Raw genomic sequence first — 22,743 nt, forward strand, 5'->3', positions numbered from 1 at the left:
ATTAAAGAAAATTATGAAACACAGAGAGACGAAAGATACATTATTTTATATATATTCTTTATTTTTCTTGGTCGTTTTTTGGGGGGAGGGCCTGGCTTCCCTTGGCATCCATGAGTACACACCACTGTCAATTGGGTCATATTTTTTTTTTTTTTTCTTATTTCACCTTTATTTAACCAGGTAGGCCAGTTAAGAACAAGATGTCATTTACAACTGCAACCTGGCCAAGTGTCACGTCCTGACCAGTAAAGGGGTTATTTGTTATATTGGTTTGGTCACGACGTGGCATGGGGTATTTGTTTAGAGTGTTTCGGGGTTTGTTGGGCTATGTGTTTTGTACAGGGGTGTTTGTTTAGAGTGTTCCGGGGTTTTGGTTAATGTTCTATGTTAGTATATTTCTATGTTCTAGTCTAGTCTTTCTAGTTCTATGTTTAGTTTATTGATTTGGCCTTCAATTGGAGGCAGCTGTTCCTCGTTGCCTCTGATTGAAGGTCCTATGTATAGGGGTGTTTTGGTAATGGGAATTGTGGGTAGTTATTTCCTGTTTAGTGTATGTAGCACCTGACGGGACTGTTTAGGTTCGTTCGTTCGTTCGTTCGTTCGTTCGTTCGTTCGTTCGTTCGTTCGTTCGTTCGTTCGTTCGTTCGTTCGTTCGTTCGTTTGTTTTTGTATACGTGTTTCTTTTGGTTTCTCCTTCTTTTATAATAAATAAGAAGATGAGTATACATTTTCCCGCTGCACCTTGGCCTACTTCATACGACACCCGTTACACCAAGATAAAGCAAAGCAGTGCGACACAAACAACAACACAGAGTTACACATGGAATGAAGAAACGTACAGTCAAAAACACAATAGGAAAAAATCTATATACAGTGTGTGCAAATGAGGTAAGATTAGGGAGGTAAGGCAATAAATAGGCCGTAGTGGCGAAGTAATTACAATTTAGCAATTAAACACTGGAGTGATATATTTGCAGAAGATGAATGTGCAAGTACAGATACTGGGGTGCAAAGGAGCAAAACAATAATAATAATAATATGGGGATGAGGTAGTTCGATGGGCTATTTATGGGCTATGTACAGGTGCAGTGATCTGTGAGCTGCTCTGACAGCTGATGCTTAAAGTTAGTGAGGGAGATATGAGTTTCCAGCTTCAGTGATTATTGCAGTTCGTTCCAGTCATTGGCAGCAGAGAACTGGAAGGAAAGGCGACCAAATCAGGAATAGGCTTTGGAGGTGACCAGTGAAATATACCTGCTGGAGCGCGTGCTACGGTTGGGTGCTGCTATGGTGACCAGAGAGCTGAGATAAGGCGGAGCTTTACGTAGCAAAGACTTATAGATGGCCTGGAGCCAGTGGGTTTGGCGACAAATATGAAGCGAGGGCCAGCCAAAGAGAGCATACAGGTTGCCGTGGTGGGTAGTATATGGGGCTTTGGTGACAAAACGGATGGCACTGTGATAGACTGCATCCAATTTGCTGAGTAGAGTGTTGGAGGCTATTTTATAAATGACATCGCCGAAGTCAAGGACCGGTAGGACATTGAGTTTTACGAGGGTACGTTTGGCAGCATGAGTGAAGGATGCTTTTTTGCAAAATAGGTAGCCGATTCTAGATTTAATTTTGGATTGGAGATGCTTAATGTGAGTCTAGCAGGAGAGTTTACAGTCTAACCAGACACCTAGGTATTTGTAATTGTCCACATATTCTAAGTCAGAACCGTCCAGACTAGTGATGCTGGATGGGCGGGCAGGCACGGGCAGCGATTGGTTGAAGAGCATGCATTTAGTTTTACTTGCATTTAAGAGCAGTTGGAGGCCACGGAAGGAGAGTTGTATGGCATTGAAGCTCGTCTGGAGGTTAGTTAACACAGTGTCCAAAGACGGGCCAGAAGTATACAGAATGGTGTCGTCTGCATAGAGGTGGATGAGAGAATCACCAGCAGCAAGAGCGACATCATTGATGTATACAAAGAAAAGAGTCGACCCGAGAATTGAACCCTGTGGCACCCCCATAGAGACTGCCAGAGGTCCGGACTTCAGGCCCTCCGATTCGACACACTGAACGCTGTCTGACAAGTAGTTGGTGAACCAGGCGAGGCAGTCATTTGAGAAACCAAGGCTGTTGAGTCTGCCGATAAGAATGCTATAATTGACAGAGTTGAACGCCTTGGCCAGGTTGATGAATACTACTGCACAGTATTGTCTTTTATCGATGGCGGTTATGATGCCGTTTAGGACTTTGAGCGTGGCTGAGGTGCACACATGACCAGCTCGGAGACCAGATTACATAGCGGAGGAGGTACGGTGGGATTCGAAATGGTCGGTGATCTGTTTGTTAACTTGGCTTTCGAAGACCTTAGAAAGGCAGCGTAGGATAGATAAAGGTCTGTAACAGTTTGGTTCTAGAGTGTCTCCCCCTTTGAAGAGGGGGATGACCACATATGAGATGTGTGTGAGTATGTGTACGAGTGCGTGTGTGTTTGTGATTGTGTGTGGTATGCATGACCGTATGGGTTAATGTCTCTTGTCTCCTGACTGTCTGACTCACTGTTTCATTCTGACAAGGCACAAATACGCAGAAAAGTTGCCAAAACAACAACTAACAATACATCACAAATGGATCATGTTGACAACTCCCACTGCTTTATTAATTCTGTTGCTTTCCATACTACTTAAGCCTTTGCTCTGGTATGTTGTGTTTGACTTTACGGTAGCCAGCTCGATCACAGGGTGTAACATCATTCTGTAATAGTCGTAAATCTCAGATATTTATGGAGCCCCTCAGCTCTCTCAAATGTCACCCTGTAGCTCACCCTGTCCGGCTGCAAATGTCAACCAGAGTGAAAGTGAACCTCAGAAGGAGAGTGAGGGCATTACTTTATATTATAAATATTATGGTTTTGGTGGTGGGGTAATATTGGTTGTGATATGATATGACACGATATAATGTACTAGGATATAAGATAATAGTATATTATGGCATTTTAATGACCAGATGCTTTTATCCAAAGTGACTTAACACAATCAACTCATACAGTAGTAGGCTATATTTTGCCCATACCGGAATCCAACTCAATTCTGTTATTCCAGGCACCAGAATCTAATTAAATAATCCATCAAAGCTCAAAATAGACATTGTCTCCATTGTCTGAGTCAGCTTACTGTTTATGATTCATGACGTTCTTAGATGACATGACTAATGGATAGTACCGGCGATACACAGTGCAGTGTGTTAGAAAGCAATGTAGGAAGGGGGTTAAAATGTTAGTGTGTGTTTAAAAAAATAAGTATTATTATTGTTAAATATTTTTTTAGGGGGTAGATCAGCTTTAATATTGCAGATAGATTGTTGCTTCTGTCATGTAATTGTCTGCATCATTTCCAATCCCCTCCCCTAATTGGAGTAAACTAATGGACAACAATTCTTGGCTAAGGTGTATGTAAACTGTACATACAGTACCAGTCAAAAGTCCGGACACACCTACTCATTTCAGGGTTTTTCTTTATTTTTACTATTTTTTACAATGTAGAATAATAATGAAGACATTAAAACTATGAAATAACACATGGAATCATGTAGTAACCAAAACAATGTTCAATCAAAATATATTTTATATTTAAGATTCTTCAAGTAGCCACCTTGCCTTGATGACAGCTTTGCACACTCTTGGCATTCTCTCAATGAGCTTCATGAGGTAGTCACCTGGAATGCATTTCAATTAACAGGTGTGTCTTGTTAAAAGTTAATTTGTGGGATTTCTTTCCTTCTTAATGTGTTTGAGCCAATCAGTTGTGTTGTGACAAGGTAGGGGTGGTATACAGAAGATTTGGTAAAAGACCAAGTCCATATTATCGCAAGAACAGCTCAAATAAGCAAAGAGAAACAACAGCCCATCATTACTTTAAGACATGAAGGTCAGTCAGTCTGGAACATTTCAAGAACTGAAAGTTTCTTCAAGTGCAGACGCAAAAAAGCAAGCGCTATAATGAAACTGGCTCTCATGAGGACCGCCACAGGAAAGGAAGACCCAGAGTTACCTCTGCTTCAGAGGATCAATTCATTAGAGTTGCCAGCCTCAGAAATTGTGTCACACCCTGATCTGGTTCACCTGTCCTTGTGATTGTCTCCACCCCCTCCAGGTGTCGCTTATTATCCCCGGAATATATCCCTGTGTTTCCTGTCTCTTTGTGCCAGTTTGTGTTGTTTGCCAAGTCAACCAGCGGTTTGTCAACCAGTCTCTGTTTGTTTCTTGTCCTCCTGGTTTTGATCCTTGCCTGTCCTGACTCTGAACCCGCCTGCCTGACCACTCTGTCTGTTCTGACTACCAGCATGCCTATCCCCTTGTACTGTTTTGGACTCGGATCTGGTTTCTGACCTCTGCCTGGCCTGACCTCGAGACTGCCTATTGTCTGGTACTGTTTGCACTCTGACCTGGTTGATGAACTCTCGCCTGTCCCCGACCTGCCTTTGCCAACTCCCTTTGTTATAATAAATATCAGCATTCTACCATCTGCCTCCTGTGTCTGCATTTGGGTCTCGCCTTGTGCCCTTATAAATTGCAGCCCAAATAAATGCTTCACAGAGTTCAAGTAACAGACACATCTCAACATCAACTTTTCAGAGGAGACTGCAGGGATCAGGCCTTCATGGTTCATTTGCTGCAAAGAAATCACTACTAAAGGACACCAATAAGAAGAGACTTTCTTGGACCAAGAAACACGAGCAATGAACATTAGACCGTGGAAATCTGTCCTTTGGTCTGACGAGTGCAAATTTTAGATTTTTGGTTCCAACCGCCGTGTCTTTGTGAGACCCAGAGTAGGTGAACGGATGATCTCTGCATGTGTGGTTCCCACCGTGAAGCATGGAGTTGTGGGGGTGTTTTGCTGGTGACACTGTCTGTGATTTATTTTGATTTCAAGGCACACTTAACCAGCATGGCTACCACAGCATTCTGCAGCGATACGCCATCCCATCTGGTTTGCGCTAAGTGGGACTATAATTTGTTTTTCAACAGGACAATGACAATGACCTAACACACCTCCAGGCTATGTAAGGGCTATTTGACCAAGAAAGAGAGTGATAGTGTGCTGCATCAGATGACCTGGCCTCCACAATCACCCGACCTCAACCCAATTGAGATGGTTTGGGATGAGTTGGTCCGCATAGTGAAGGAAAAGCACCCAACAAGTGCTCAGCATATGTGGGAAGTCCTTCAAGACTGTTGGAAATGCATTCCAGGTAAAGCTGGTTGAGAGAATGCCAAGAGTGTGCAAAGCTGTCATCAAGGCAAAGGGTGGCTACCTTGAAGAATCTAAAATGTATTTTGATTTTATTAACATTTTTTAGGTTACTACATGATTCCATATGTGTCATTTCATAGTTTCATAGTTCTACAATGTATATTTATATTTTTTTAAAGAAGAATCCTTGAATGAGTAGGTGTGTCCAAACTTTTTACTGGTACTATATATGCGTGAGTGTACATGTGATGAGAGGGGTGTGTGAGAGTGGTGTGTGTGGGTACGTGTTTGTGAGCATGTATCTGTTTGTGTGTCTGTGCATGTGCGTGTGTGAGTGTGTGCCTGTACATGCACGTTCATGTGTGTGTTTGTGTGTGTGTGTATTAGCTGGGCAGCAGGTGTTACTTGGCCTTGGACTCCAGTGAGGTTATTGAGATGCCAGACCCTTGGCCTCTAGATAAAGGCCACACTTCTCCTTTCCTGTGATGAGCTCTTAACTGACTTTAAGGGCATGCAGGAAGTGTGGGTATGTGCCAAAGAGCGTGTGTGTCTTGTGGGATATGTGTGTGTCTTGGGGGATATATGTGTGTGTGGGGGGGGGATATGTGTGTGTCTTTGCCTGAACCCAGCTGGCTGATGATTTTATACACTCTGACAGGGCAGAAGGACAGAACAATAAAAATGCCTATGTTCTCTCTCCATCTCTTCCTTCCTCTATCTCTCTCTCTTCTTCTCTCTCTGAGCCATAATCCAGCTGATTTAACAAATTGCCACAAAAACATACTCATCCATGTTTCATGTGTGAATCTCATAGAAAGTACACTGGCTCTCTACGGGTGGAACAGTGATATGAAATGATTGTGAGTGTGTGTGCTAGCTCCGTCCACGCTCCACTGACAATGAGGGGAGATGTTCACAGTAACAAACAAAAAATCTGTTTCACTGTTCTGTGTGTTTGCTCATCATTATTGGACACAATCATTCCCAATAATCCCCAGTCCCTGGCTACACAGTATTCCCAACATAATTTCCAATCGACATATAATGATATAAATCCTCCCCTCTCTCTTTCTGTCTGCCAATTTGCCTTTCTGTTTCCTGTTCCATTTTTTCTCTATCTCTCTTCTCTCTCTTTTTCCCTCTGTCTTTCTGTCTCTCTCTCCCGCTCCCTCTCTCAAACATGTGATTGGTTGACATTTATGACATGTGTGTTTTACAATGTGCCAAATACAAACCAGTTGAAATCCTCTATTCTCTCTCTCTCTCTTCCTCTCTCCCTCTACATTTTTGTTCACATCCAGCTCTTGCTAGAGGATCCCTAAGCCCTGAGCCTGGTGGCAGAGCCAATTGTGAATCCAAACAGCCTGAGCAGCAGACAGAGAGGGAGAGAGAGAGACTGAGAGGAGAGAGAGAGAGACAGAGAAAGAGAGAGAGAGGCTCACACTGATAGAGACACACGCTGTGAAAGAGGCAGAAGCAACAGCTACAGCAACAGAGCCAACATGCTCCCTCTCTCCTACACACACAAACACACACACAGAGAACCAGACCCATGCCAGGGGAGACGGTGAGCACACACCCACACTGAGGAGCACCTTCTCTGGGGAGGAGATCTCACAGACCCCACTCCACCTGGTTCTCTGGGACTTATTTTTGAATAACAAGGAGCTGGGAAAAAGGTGTTTGTCTGTTTGTTTGTAAAATACACAAACCGGGAAGAGAGACAGAAGGAGAGAGCAAAGAAAAGAGGGATGAGTGGCGTGTTTGGCACAGCTGCTGATGCCAGGGGCTGAGGGAGAGAGGGAGGCTGACGAAGAGAGAGAGAAAGAGGGATCTGAAGACCTGAGGATCGGAGGAGAGAAAGACTGGCACATGAAGAGCTGATCAAACTTATGGACAGAGAGAAGATAGGGACACAGTGCTGGGGAACACACGGACACACACACACACAATGATGAGGAGGGAACAAAGTCCACGCTTCAGTCCTGGGTGAGTTAACTTCTACTAAGCCAAACACACACACACACATGGACGCATACACACTCATAATACACAAAGACACACACACACACAGATGCAATCACATACTTGCACATACGCACTCATGCACACAGATGTATACGCACACTGAGAATATATTCCTGTCGGTATGTCATGAGGACCTCTTCCAACCCTGACCCTGTCTCCTCACTCACATATCTCCAGGGTTAAGAGAGCGAGATCAGATCAGAGAGGGAGAAAGGAGTGTGCTTGTTTACCTGTGGATGAATGTGAGCAAGTGTTTACCTGGAGCTTACCTTGAACAATACAGCTACCAAACCGATTGGTTTGGTAGCTGTATTGTATCCAGACAGATAAGTGATTGGTAGCCTACTGTATGTGGAATTGGTATAGTTGGGTTTGTAGCTCAACCCTCCGTCATAAATTGTGTTATTCCGGCAGCAGCATTTCATAACATAGGCTGTCTTGATTATGTAAACACATAAATCCTGTAGCGTAACGCTGTCAAATTTCATGTAGCACTTTTTGAAAATGAAGTACACCCATGGGTACACTATAAAATAGTGTTTGTACGGTAAACTTTGGGTTGCTATAGCATTGCCATTGTCTCTGTCTCTGTATTTGCATTCTCTGTCTATTGCACTGTATTAGCCTTGTAATGGAAATGTGGTCAAGCTGTAATGTTGTTTGCTCCATTGGGTCAGCACAATATAATGAATATTAGTAGTGAGGCTTGAATTGCAAGCTTTTTGTATTTATATAATTACAAAGTCTTTCCTTTCCTTTCCTGCGGATTCTGTCCAGCCCTGGTAATAACATGATAATAATGTAGTAATCACCACGGTGATTACATGTGTTTTTGTATTTTGTGGTAAAACGACAATATCGGCTTACTGTGTTTTGGGGCAGAAGCAACACTAACTATGGCTGACTATAGTTAGTGGTGGCTGCTAACAACCTTTATCCTGACCGTGTTAAGTCAGCTGTCATAACCTGGCATAAGTGATCATGATATTCGTCCTTATGTAGCCAAATTTGAAATTGTGTTTTTTTTATGTTGGATAAAAGTAGAGACTCAGAACTAGAAAAGGGTATATCACACACTGCAGTTGAGGGATAATAGGAAAGTAACTCCTCTTTGAAAGTTGACAACTTTTAACCCCACTTTTGAGAAAATGGCCCTAGAATGTTTTGGCACACGTTGTGAAGAGCTCTTCTTTGTCTACACCCATTCAGTATCGTTCACACCCGCTTAAGCCTTAGCCCCACCCATCGCTTTAAGGATTCACGTGAGGCCATGTGCTGAACAGTGAGTACGGTAGTGTACAAGTGTCACGGGTGTCGTAGGGATTGGACCAAAACGCAGCGGGAACATGTAAACTCATCATCTTATTTTATTAAAGAAGGAAAACAAAAGAAACACGTATACAAAAACAACAAACGACACTAAACAGTCCCGTCAGGTGCACGAACACAAAACAGGAAACAACTACCCACAAATCCCATAGAAAAAACACCCCTCTTAGGTAGGACCTTCAATTAGAAGCAACGAGGAGCAGCTGCTTCCAATTGAAGGTCAACCCAATAAACACCACATAGAAATAGACATACTAGAACTAACATAGAAATAGACTAACAAGAACATAGCCCAACAAACCCCGAAACACTCTAAACAAACACCCCCTGCCACGCCCTGACCAAACTACAATAACAAACAACCTCCTTTACTGGTCAGGACGTGACAACAAGGAAAATATTTCAAGACTAAAGGCGGTTTTATACTACGTCTATCGACATGTCTGTAGCTATTTATTTTGTATTTATTTAACCTGTATAGGGTAGGCCGTCATTGTAAACAAATTCTTATTATACAGTTGTCGCAGTGACATCATGAACTTGTCGTTGTTGTAATGAAAAAGTATAAACACAAAAACAACAGGCTGCATGACATCAGCAGCCTGGTGGTCACAAAAAGCATAACTCGTGTATTTTAACACCAATACATTTAGTATATGTCAATCTGGCAAATCAGGCACGTAAAAGCAACTTTCTAAACAATGTTTTGGTTAGTTTCTAGCTTGTTAGCAAGCTAGCTAATGTTAAGCCACGTTCAAATAATGACCATATCATACAGCTGACAACGTCTTAACCTTAGATAATTTGTCTTCATTATTACAGGAAAATAAACTCACAACAAGATCATTATTTACAAGTTAATGGCAAGCTAATTACAGAAAATAGCTTACGGTTTTGAGTGTGAAAAACTAAAATCAGGGCGTTCTACCGGAGAATTTTAGAATATGGACTAAAGTTCTTTCCTAATTTGACTTTGGTGCAGGTCATGTTGTTTTTCACATTACCGTCTCTGGTAAACACACACTATATCACATTAAATCAAAGATTCTTTGCCACATGCACAGGATACAGACGGTGTAAACGGTACAGTGAAATGGTTACTTGCATAGTGGAGTCTTTTGTTTAGACATGTAGCTAGCTAGCTAGCTAGCTAGCTAAAAAATCAACCATAATCCCAAATCATAATGTTACTAACCTTCATGAATCTACAGGTAGCTAACCAACTAGGTTCAATGTTAGCTAGCTAGCTAACATTAGGCTATAACTAGAAATGCAAATGGCCCTGAGATACGAATAATATTTCTACACAGATCGTAATGTTAGCTAGCGAACCAGCCAGCTAATGTTAGCTAGCTAACAGTACACTTTAACCTGCAATGAAAATGACTTTCTGATCAAATTAGAAACTTATAATATCTGAAAATGTAGCTAGCTAGACTATTACCTGTATACATGGATGAACGCTTCTCCCTCTCTGTCACGGATGTCATGGTTGCCCTTAGTTTGAAGATGTAAACTGGAGACAGGCATTTCATACAATAGCCTTCTGTGTTTTCCTTTCAACTCCCTCCGCATTTGCAATCATGCCTGAATTTTCTCCAGCTCCTTAGCTATCATACTCTGCTTCCACTGGGCACTCCACTGATTTCAAAACTCGGTCCTCAAGAAAGTGGAGAGCCTTAGCAACACTTTTGCAGTTCTTCTTCAAATGCCTCTCCTGTGAAGGAGTGACAAGCAAAGTATGGCTAGTGTCCTGAAATGAGTCACTGTTAAAATGCATTCGGAAAGTATTCAGACCCCTTGACTTTTTCCACATTTTGTTACGTTACAGCCGTATTGTGAAATTGATTAAATTTTTTTTTTTCCTCATCAATCTACACACAATATCTCATGATGACAAAGTGAAAACAAGTTTTAGAAATACCTTATTTACATAAGTATTCATACCCTTTTCTATTAAAGATGGTGCTGACGGAGATGGTCGCCTCGCTTCTAATCCTCAAGAAACTATGCAGTATTTAGTTTTTATGCATTATTTCTTACATTGAAAATCTTAAATGTTATTACATACAGCCGGGAAGAACTATTGGATATCAGAGCGACGTCATCTTACCAACATTACTACCAGGAATACGACTTTCCTGAAGCGGATCCTTTGTTTGCACCACCACCCAGGACATTGGATCTGATTCCAGAGGCCGACCCAAAACAACGTCACCACAGAAGAGGTAGATGGAGCGGCCTCCTGGTCAGACATCGAAGGTGTGCACACCACCCACCACTTCCGAGTATATTACTCGCCAATGTCCAGTCTCTAGATAACACGGTAGACTAAATTAGGGCAAGGGTTGCTTTCCAGAGAGACTTCCAGGATTATAACATTCTCTGTTTCACGGTAACATGGCTCTCTTGGGATATGTTGTTGGAGTCGGTACAGCTACCGGGATTCTTTATGCGTGGCACCGACAGAAATAAACATCTCTCTGGGAAGAAGAAGGGCGGGGGTGTATGCTTACTGATTAACGACTCATGGTGTAATCGTAACAACATACAGGAACTCAAGACCTTTTGTTCACCTGACCTAGAATTCCTTACAATCAAATTCTGACCAGAATTCTCATCAGTTATTATCACAGCCGTGTATATCCCTCCTCAAGTCGATACAACGACGGCCCTCAAGGAACTTCACTGGACTCTATGCAAACTGGAAACCATATATCCTAAGGCTGCATTTATTGTAGCTGTGGATTTTAACAAAGCAAATTTGAGAAGAAGGCTACCTAAATTCTATCAGCATATTGATTGTAGCACTCATGCTACAATCATACACTGGATCACTGCTACTCTAACTTCCGCGATGCATACAAGGCCTTCCCCCGCCATTCCGTTGGCAAATCCGACCACGACTCCATTTTGCTCCTACCGTCCTATAGGCAAAACTCAAACAGGATGTCCCCGTGACTAGAACTTTTCAACACTGGTCTGACCAATCGGAATCCACAAGTCGCTTTAAAAATGCCACTTTAATAATGTTTACAAATCGTGCATTACTCATCTCATATGTATATACTGTATTCTATACCATCTATTGCATCTTGCCTATGTCGCTCGTTCATCGCTCATCCATATATTTATATGTACATATTCTTATTCCATACCTTTACTTAGATTTGTGTGTATTAGATAGTTGTTGTGGAATTGTTAGATTACTTGTTAGATATTACTGCACTGTCGGAACTAGAAGTACAAGCATTTCGCTACACTTGCATTAACATCTGCTAACCATGTGTATGTGACCATTAAAATCTGATTTTATTTTATTTGAGACTCGAAACTGAGCCCAGGTGCTTCTTGTTTCCATTGATCATCCTTGAGATGTTTCTACAACTTGATTGGAGTCCACCTGTGGTAAATTCTAATGATTGGACATGATTTGGAAAGGCACATACCTGTCTATATAAGATCCCACAGTTAACAGTGCATGTCAGAGCAAAATCCAAGCCATAATGACGAAGGAATTGTCAATAGAGCTCCAAGACAGAATTGTGTCCAGGCACAGATCTGGGGATCGGGGGAGAAGGCCTTAGTCAGGGAGGTGACCAAGAACCTGATGGTCACTCTGACAGAGCTCAAGAGTTCCACTATGGAGATGGGAGAATCTTCCAGAAGGACAACGATTTCTGCAGCACTCCACCGATCAGGCCTTTATGGTAGAGTGGCCACTCTTTATGGTAGAGAAGCCACTCCTCAGCAAAAGGCACATGACAGCCCGCTTGGAGTTTGCCAAAAGGCACCCAAAGGACTCTCAAACCATGAGAAATAACATTCTCTGGTCTGATGAAACCAAGACTGAACTCTTTGTCCTGAATGCAAAGCGTCAGGTCTGGAGGAAACCTGGCACCATCCCTACGGTGAACCATGGTGGTGGCAGCATCATGCTGTTTTTTAGCGGCAGGGACTGGGAGACTAGTCAGGATCAAGGCAAAGATGAATGTAGTAAAGTACAGAGAGATCCTTGATGAAAACCTGCTCCATAGCGCTCAGGACCTCAGACTGTGGTTAAGGTTCCCTTTCCAACAAGACAATGAGCCTAAGCACACAGCCAAGACAACATTGGAGAGGCTTCGGGGCAAGTCTCTGAATGTCCTTGAGTGGCCCAGCCAGAGCCAGGACTTGAACCCGATCGAACATCTCTGGAGAGACCTAAAAATAGCTGTGAAGCGGCACTCCCCATCGAACCTGACAGAGCTTGAGCGAATCTGCAGAAAAGAATGGGAAAAACTCCCCAAATATAGGTGCGCTAAACTTGTAGTGTCATATCCAAGAAGACTCGAGGCTGTAATCGCTTCCAAACCTGCTTCAACAAAGTACTGAGTAAAGGGTCTGTATACTTATGTAAATGTTATATTTCAGTATTTGCATTTCTTTTCTTCTAAAAACCTGTTTTTGATTTTTCATTATGGGGTATTGTGTGTCGATTGATGAGGATCTTTTTGTAATTAATCCATTTTAGAATAAGGCTTGTTACGTGACAAAATGTAGAAAAAGTCAAGGGGTCTGAATACTTTCCGAATGCACTGTATATCACACACCATTTTTACTCTACAGCTTTCTCCATCTCCATCTCTATTCCTTTCCTCTCTCTCTCTCTCTCTCTCTCTCTCTCTCTCTCTCTCTCTCTCTCTCTCTCTCTCTCTCTCTCTCTCTCTCTCTCTCTCTCTCTCACTCACTCACTCACTCACTCACTTACATTCTCACTCACTCACTTACTCACTCATTCACACTCACACTCACACTCACACTCACTCACACACACACACTCCCTCACTCACTCACTCACTCACTCTCACTCACTTACACACACACTCTCTCTCCCTCTCCCTCACTCTATCTGGTCAGTCATCATCTTCTCCCTCTATCTCCTGTTGTGTCGGAGTGTTTCCCTGTGTGATGCCAAGGCTCGGGGGGGGGGGGGGGGGGGGGGTGAGTCTGGCTAGAGAAATGTAACATTCACATATCAGACAGGTGAGTTATATCGAATTGTAAATCTGCATAGCAATGCCCCTAATAGACTGACAAACACGTTAATGAATGCCCTTGCATGCCCAGATCCTCCTCAACACTCTACTACCTGTTTTTGTGTTCTCATATGAAGCCATTGTTTTGCCAGACATTTCCCTTTGAGATAGAGATATCCATTAGAAGGGAGTCCAGGCCAACTTTGCTCTCCTCTGAAATCCAGCCCTCCATATGGCCACCCTGAACCAACACACACTCTCACACACACTTACACAGTGGAGTCCTGCCAGTTTCTCCCTATTTTTGACTGTCCTTTTGGGCATGGTGGTAGAACCCCTCTCTGAAGCCTAATGCATTTACCCCTCTCCTTCTCTCTCTCTCTCTCTCTCTCTCTCTCTCTCTCTCTCTCTCTCTCTCTCTCTCTCTCTCTCTCTCTCTCTCTCTCTCAGATACATGTGCAAAATACACACATAAACACACACACCCCTATAATCCCTTTAGTGGAGTTAGCATGAAGGCTGCCTGCTGCTGTTGCTAAGCTTCCCACTGCTAGAGGAATGGTTCAGAGAGACAGAGACTGAGGGAGGAAGATAGAAAATGATGGAGTGAAAAGGTGGAAAGAGAGATATTAGATAACGATGTAGTGAGAATTAGGTGGAAAATGGATGCACAGTATATAGGTGATAACATAAATAGATAAAAGGAATGAGGAAAAGACTAAAAAGAGAAGAGGGAGGAAAATAGAAAATGAACAGAGTAGAAGGTGGGATGAGGAATTGAAATGGGGCAGGACAACGCAAAAGGCTGTGAAATGCTTAGCCTCTTCATTGACGGGCAGAGAATAATGATGTCTCTCTGGTTTCAGGGCACAGCAGGGAGATGACAATTTACCCAAACCTGGGGAGAGGAGGGATAGTGAAAGAGAGGGGAGAGGAGTGTAGAGAGAAAGGTGTGATGGTTTTTGCTAACCATGGGGAGAGAGGGAGGGGAAAAAAAGAGAGGGGAGGGAGGAGAGAGAGAGTGGTTTTAGCCAACCTGCAGGGACCTCACACATAAACCATCACAGGGAGTTAGGCTTTGGAAGAGGAGAGAATGAGAAATGGAGAAGGAGATGCGATAAGAGATAAAGAGAGCGAGAGAAATGAAAAGAAAGTGAGTGTTAGCAGAGTGAAATCCTCTTGTCCATTGTGGTGGTCTCCTCTGTCCCTGGAAGCTGTAAAAACCTCAATGGAGGAAAACGGTCAGAACCATGAAGGGCTGGGAATTTGAAGGGAGGAGTGTATCTGAAGGTTGCCTAGATAATGGAGGGATAGAGGGAGTGAAGTAAGAGGGAGAAAGGAGGAAGGGGAGGTGGGGGATTAAAAGAGGAAAGGTTTGGAAGAAAGGGGTGTTGACTGTGTGTGTGTGTTGTGGGGGCGTGCGAGCCCGTTTATGCTTTTGACCTTGAAAAATATTGGTAACCATAGTGAGCGTGCTGAGGTCGTCCTCTGTGTTCAGGATTTTACAATTAGCCCACAGAAGGTGACTTCAACACACACACACACACACACACACACACACACACACACACACACACACACACACACACACACACACACACACACACACACACAATCACATTCTTAGGGTGTGGAGGATTATATAATTATCCTGGGTGGCACAAAGATGGGAACTGACAGACTGTCTGACGTGCTAGGGGAGAAGAAGCTATCAGACCCAGGAAGGTCAATTACACACGCACACACAGCACCCACACAGCACCCACACACACACACAATATGATAATAATACTTTTTATGATCTCCATTGGGGTCTCAACTTGCTGTTGAGAGTTTGAGTTGTAGAATAGACAAGGTGCAGTTTTTTTCTTCTTATATCAGTCACTGACTCAATTAGCACATTTCAGCAACACAAAAAAATGACATTGGTAAGTTAGTCTAGCCAGCTATCTAAACTTGTAGTAATCATGGTAGAATTACGGACCGGGGCCCCATTGATTTTGTTAGTCACTCTCACTCAGATATCATATTAACATGGCATAAGTCTGTGCAACGTGTAGAATTGCAAGAAAAGCAGGCAACATTTATCTGCACTCTATTGCAAAATGTATGGAAATGCACATTTTTGCGTTGGCCCTCAGAAGGTTAGGGCCAACTCTGACTGCATGTGTGGGTATATATGTGGGTACGCAGCCCCGGCAGCCACTGTGGCCTCTCTTGAGGAGTTCAGATTTTTTTTCTGGCCCCCAACCCCATCAAAGTTGCCCATCCCTGCTCTATGTGTAACCAGGAGTTAGCCCTCTAGCTATTTTGTTATTGTGTTGGATAACTAGGTCACAATAAAAATAGAGATGGAAGAACAGACTAAACACTCTCTCTCATTTCCCTCTTATTCCATTCGATATACTTTCATTTACTTTCTTGGCTACATTTTCTCAGATGTGACTCACAGGCCAGAGTGACTCACAGATCACTCCATTTGTCTTTCTTTTTTGTCTTTCTCTTGTTCATTCAGAGGTTTTCTTGGCTGGTTGTTGTAATCATTGGGCATCATAAGATCATTATATCTTTCCAGTCTATGGTGGTGGCTGGATAAATTGATGGCTCGATGGCTGACCTGAAACTCTCTGTCTATCAGCCTACACTCTTAGAAAAAAACGTTTTTTTGGCTGTACCCATAGGAGAACCCTTTTTGATTCCAGGTAAAATTAGTTTTGGTTCCAGATAGAACCCTTTTGTGTTCCATGTAGAACCCTCTGTGGAAAAAGGTCTACTTGGAACCAAAAACAGTTCTACTTGGAACCAAACAAGGTTCTTTAAAGGGTTCTCCTATGGCAGGGTTCCCCAACTGGCGGCACGCCAGCCGAATTTGGCCTGCAGGTGGTTTTATTTGGCCCCCCAAGTTTTCTGAGCCAAATTATATATTTATTTATTCAAATGTTCATTGTTGGAAAAAGAAACTGTAAAAAATGCCAGGAAATCAGCTTCAAGTGTTTTTAATTTGGGAAATCTGTTCCCAAGTATTTCCACGAATAATAGAGAGACACGTGATCATAAACAAATGCAAACAAGGTTTGAAATTATGTTTTATTCCAATATTATATCTGTTTGTGCTTCTTGCTGTCAATTTGCAGTGTACAAAATCAGCCCGCAGCTAAATCTAGTTGATGATCCCTGTCCTATGGGGACAGCGGAAGAACCCTTTTAGGTTCTAGATAGCACCTTTTTTTCCTGAGAGTGTATATTCAGTCTCCAGTAATGTTATCTCACGGCCCATCACCTGTTCACAAAGAGTGAAGGACTCAGCTCACGTCTCATCACGTGGTGGTGTTTGGCTGCCTTCCCCTTTCCTCACCACCTGTTCTCTGGAAGTCAGGACTCGTGTTCCTTGTCCTTCATTGAATGATTAATGTGGGTCGAACTGTTTCACCTGACTATCTAGGGTGTGTGTGTGTGCCCAGCTAACAACAAACATTCCCACAACTTTAGAGAACGTTCCCTTAAGAGTCTTATTAGGTCATTACCTAACGTTTTCATAGGAGTGTTCCAGTGATGTGCAAGGACTGTTTCCATGAGACCATTCCCTTCATGTAAAATAAAACTTACCCAGAACGTGGTAAACATGTTCTCAGAACTTAACATGAATGTTGTAGATACTTTTCATGGGAATGTTGTAAGAACATTAATGTGTCCAATTTTCTGTGGGTTAGGAGAATATCAACATTCCACCAAACATACACAGAACATGCTTGCCATGTTCTCAGAATATAAGATATTAATGTTCTAGACACATTTCATGGGAACATTGCAGGACATTTCTGTGTATCAGTTGTCAGGACGTCTCCTGATGGTCCCAAAGAAACGTTCTCCCCCCAAAAATTGCGTTTCATTACACATCACGCCTTGTTACTGTTGCCGAGCCAATCAAGGCCCTGATTGGTGAGCTACTGATCCATTCATAGCTCTTTGTCTCTTGGCAAGGTTAGGGATGCTCACACAGTGCTTTTAACATAGTGTTGTCAACTCACAGTACATATTTGACACACTTTGCCGTAGATGATTACATTGCACATGTTCATTTATACAGTAATTATTATTCCACATGCTGTCACCTGGGACTTCAACTCACAACCTCTTGGTTCACGGTACTCCGATCTTCCCGCTACGTCACCATGCCCGTGTCAGCTATTGGTTAATCGGACTGTTCTCATCATTGGTTTAATTGGTTAATTTCAGAAATGTAAGGGCTTTTTGTGTAGTTGTCTACTGTTGGTGTGGCAAGTTAACCTGTTTTAATCATACTCCTGAATCACTATGATCAATGAAATAGTTTTTCTTGAGTGTACTTTTAACAGAGCTGAGATTTACTTTAAAGGTCATTCAACTTGTTGCTTACCTGTCAAGTTGTTTCATCTACATAAGTGTCTAGGGAGTCACCCTGCTCTCACATTCTTAGCACTGAGTGCATAAAACATTATGTACACCTCCTCTTTCCATGACGTAGACTGACCAGGTGAATCCATTTGAAAGCTATGATCCTTTATTGATGTCACTTAGTGTAGATGAAGGGGAGGAGACCGGTTAAAGAAGGGTTTTTTTAAGCCTTGAGACAATTGAGACATAGATTGTGTGTGTGTCACTTAGAGGGTGAATGAGCAAGACAAAAGATTTAAGTGTCTTTGAATGGGGTATAGCAGTAGGTGCCAAGCACACCGGTTTGAGTGTGTCAAGAACTGCAACGCTGCCGGGTTTTCTCGAATGAATCAAGAATGGTCCACCACCCAATGGACATCCAGCCAACTTGACACAACTGTGGGAAGCATTGGAGCCAACATGGGCCAGCATCCCTGTGGAACGCTTTCGACACCTTGTAGAGCATGCCCCTACAAATTCAGTCTGTTCTGAGGGCAAAAGGTGGCGCAGCTCAATATTAGGAAGGTGTTCCTAATGTATTGTACACTCAGGTGACATTAATAATGACATTAATATACACTATCTGGTGTAATAACATTTGGTTGTTTAGCAACGAAACCGATACATGTGCAACTATGGGGCAAAACAGACGGGGTTGACTTAGAAACATTAAACTATATTTTTGTCTCCAATGTTTATTGAAAATATAAATTAATTAGCACAGTGAGCACTTGTTGTCTCTCAAATACATCGTTAAAGTTGTTGGTTAGCTAGCAAATGTTAGCCATATTTAGCAAATTTTTTGCCATATTAGCATACAGTGCATTTGGAAAGGATTCAGACCCCTTGACTTTTTCCACAGTTTGTTACGTTACAGCCTTATTCTAAAATGGATTACATTTTAAATGTTCCTCATAAATCTACACACAATACCCCATAATGACAAAGTGAAAACAGGTTTTTAGAAATTTTTGCAAATGTGTATATATATAAAAAATATATATATTATTTACATAAGTATTCAGACCCTTTGCTATGAGATTCGAAATTGAGTTCAGGTGCGTCCTTTTTCCGTTGATCATCCTTGAGATGTTTTTACAATTTGATTGGACATGATTTAGAAAGGCACACACCTGTCTCTATAAGGTCACACCATTGGCAGTTCATGTCAGAGCAAAAACCAATCCATGAGGTCGAAGGAATTGTCCATAGAGCTCTGAGACAGGATTTTGTCGAGGTGCAGATATGGGGAAGGGTACCAAAACATTTTCGCAGCATTGAAGGTCCCCAAGAACACAGTGGCCTTTATCATTCTTAAATGTAAGACGTTTGGAATCTCCAAACTAAGCAATCAGGGGAGAAGGGCCTTGGTCAGGGAGGTGACCAAGAACCTGATGGTCACTCTGACAGTGCTCCAGAGTTGCTCTGTGGAGATGTAAGAACCTTCCAGGAGGACAACAATCTCTGCAACAACAATTACCACAGGTGGACTCCAATCAAGTTGTAGAAACATCTCAAGGATGATCAATGGAAATAGGATGCACCTGAGCTCAATTTCGAGCCTCATAGCAAAGGGTCTGAATACTTCTGTAAATAAGGTCTTTCTGTTTTTTATTTTAATACATTTGCCCAAAATTCTAAAAACCTTTTTTTGCTTTAGCATTATGGGGTATTGTGTGTAGATTGCTGAGGAAAAACATGTATTTAATACATTTAAAGGCTGTAACGTAACGTACATTTAAGGCTGTAACGTAACAAAATGTAGAAAAGGTCAAGGGGTCTTAATACTTTCCGAAGGCACTTTATTTCTATTATTTCTCTTTTTTTCTCTCTGTATTGTTGGGAAGGGCCCATAAGTAAGCATTTCACTGTTAGTCTATACCTGTTGTTTACAAAGCATCTGACAAATATAATTTGATTTGATTTGAAACATGTACAGAACATTAATATCTTAAGCTCTGAGAACATGTTAACCACATTCTATTTGACTTAGAATCCCCCTAGAGCCGATTGACACATACATGCGTCAATCGCACGGTGAAGACATTTTGAATATTAAATAGCTCCCTGTGTGTTTTTTCTAGAGACTTACTGTTTCATGTAGTGACTGCAGCTCAATCCCCTCTTTCTGCCGATATAAGGTTTGAGCCTATTCCCTAATATGGGGCTTGTGAAAACTGCTTTTTCTACACATGAGAGGATCCGGACAAGAACATAGTCACAGAATAAAACCCAAACCGTGTGAGCTATAAACTAATATGTCACCAATATTGAAAGAGACTCTACAAACAACAATGTCGGTTGTTTGGCTCTTTGACATCCACAAGCTTTATAGCAGTAGTCTGAGCTAACTGTCGCGGATATCCACATTTCGAAGAGGTCTTCTCCACAAAACCGACTGTCCAGACCAAACCGTTGGACAAACAAATACACCAAATGGCTCGTCGAACACCTCATTCCAAAATCATGGGCATTAATATGGAGTTGTTCCCCCCTTTGCTGCTATAACAGCCTCCACTCTTCTGGGAAGGCTTTCCACTAGATGTTGGACATTTGCTGAGGGGTATTGCTTCCATTCAGCTACAAGATCATTAGTGAGGTCTGGCACTGATGTTGGGCAATTAGGTGGAATGCAGTCGGTGCAGGCCAGTCAAGTTCTTCCACACCGATCTCAACAAACCCTTTCTGTATGGACCTCGCTTGACCTAATGAGATTCTTAAGGGAAAGTTCTCTACACTTTTGGGAACGTTTGTTGTTAGATTGGTCCTTTCCTCTCACCATTCTCTGCTTCCTTCCTTTCATCTTTCGCCTGTGTGTCTGCGACCTTGAACAAATATGTATCTGTGTGTGTAATGTCCTTTTACCGTGTGTCCTTATGCGTGTCTGTGTGCGTGGGTGTGTGTGGGGGGGTGTGAAAGTTTGCTCTAACTCTGTCTGTCATTTGTTAAGCCCAGGGTTAGTGATCAGATCAGCTAGGCTTTTAGTAAGCTGTGGCAAATTGAAATGTTTTATCAAAACATAACCTTCGGCCATTTGGATTCATGTTTAAAGTGTCCTGGCCGGCTGACGTGGTTGAGATTGTTGTGGTTTTGTAGGAGGAGAGGGGGAGTGGATTTAATTCAATCTTCTGGATTTTTTTGCCATTTATAAATGCAGTGAGGTTCTAACTTTTGTGGCTGTGTCTGTGTGTGTTTGTATGTTGCTATGCCGTACAGTTTAGACTCTGTCGATGTCACTGTGTGTGTGTGGGGGGGGGGGGCATCCGATGCCATCTGTTGGTCGGGAGAGGAGGGCAGGGGGTGAGATGCAACATAATACTAGGGGATGGCCTCTCATACCAGGGTTTTCTAGTGTATGTGTGTCTAGTTGTATTTCCACACACACACACACATGCCCTGTTCCACTCTCTCACACATCCACATCAGAGTTATCGATGTTTACACACCGTCTTTGTGTTTTCTCTATCCGCTGTTTGCTTGGTGATTTAGCTGTTGACGTTCAACCTTATCCTCTCTCTCTATTTTTTCTCTCTCTTTTTCTCTCTCTTTTTCTCTCTCTTTTTCTCTCTCTTTTCTCTCTCTCTCTCTCTCTCTCTCTCTCTCTCGCTCTCTCTCTCTCTCTTTCTCTCTCTCTCTCATGCTCTCTCGATCTCTCTCCCTCCATCCCCCTTTCTGTCAGTAGATGAATGGCTCTTGAAAGACTAGCAGAGCTTAAAGGAGAGTGTTAATCAGTGTTCAATCTCTATGACCTGTCCGCTGTGATACTCTGTGCTCCTTTGGCTTATTAAGTGCAGTCCTGTTGTTTGTAAAGTACTGCTATAGACATGTTTCTTCCATTACACTTCAGAGGTTCGTTCAGATACCCATTATCCTCACAATTAGAAACATGCTGTGAGAAAAATGTGTGTATTGTGCACACGTTTCAAGTTTCAAATTGTATTGTCACATGCACAGCATACCGCAGATGTAAAACAGTAGAGTGAAATGCTTAACTTACAAGCTCTTTCCCAACAATGCAGAATAAAAGGTAATAGTATGGGTCCATGGTAACGGAAATACGCTGAGACTAAAACCATTGATTTAATCAACCATAGAACTTTATGCACAAGGACATCTTTTAACAATTTCACATTTACAGGAAGATCTGTGCAGATACAGTGTTTGCGTCTGCACAGTTTCTCCCAAATAGTTTTTTTTTACTGTGTAAATTGTTCAAAGTAGTCATTGTGCATAGAGTCGTACAGATGTATGATCTTAATTTGAGCCAGTTTGCTACAGCAGGAAAATAATCCTGCAGCAACAGGAACTTTGAATTATTAATGGCCATTTTTTTGTTGGTGGTTGATATGTTTGGCATACATTTTAAAGTGAAAAACAGTCTCAGCATAACGTGGAATTTCCCTATAGATAAGAAGAAAAACATAAAATACAAGAGGGAAAAAAGAAGAGAAACACAATAATGCAGTTATATACAGGTCGGTGCCAGTACCATAAATCCAATGTGCAGGGGTACTGGGATAATTGAGGTAGGTACAGTATGTACATGTAGGTATGTAAACAAGGGTAAAGTAACTAGTAGCAGGATAAATACCAACGATAATGATAATCACAATAATAGAAAAGGGGTAGAAAGTGGCTGGTAGCAGAATAAATACGAATGGTAATAATAATCAGAATAATAAACGTAGCAGCAGCGAATGGTCACTATA

General features: G+C 42.2%; 1 protein-coding gene across 1 annotated transcript in view; it reads left to right on the forward strand.

The window, feature by feature from the left end:
- The first annotated feature begins 6,603 nt into the window (after nt 1-6,603).
- LOC115169410 (leucine-rich repeat and immunoglobulin-like domain-containing nogo receptor-interacting protein 3) overlaps nt 6,604-22,743 on the forward strand; it is a 58,994-nt gene continuing 42,854 nt past the window's right edge. Inside the window, exon 1 of the mRNA XM_029724992.1 lies at nt 6,604-7,235. The gene's annotated coding sequence lies outside the window, so the exon portion shown is untranslated. The remainder of the gene's footprint in view (nt 7,236-22,743) is intronic.

This window comes from Salmo trutta, chromosome 31, assembly GCF_901001165.1.
Source record: "Salmo trutta chromosome 31, fSalTru1.1, whole genome shotgun sequence".
Taxonomy (NCBI): Eukaryota; Metazoa; Chordata; class Actinopteri; order Salmoniformes; family Salmonidae; genus Salmo; species Salmo trutta.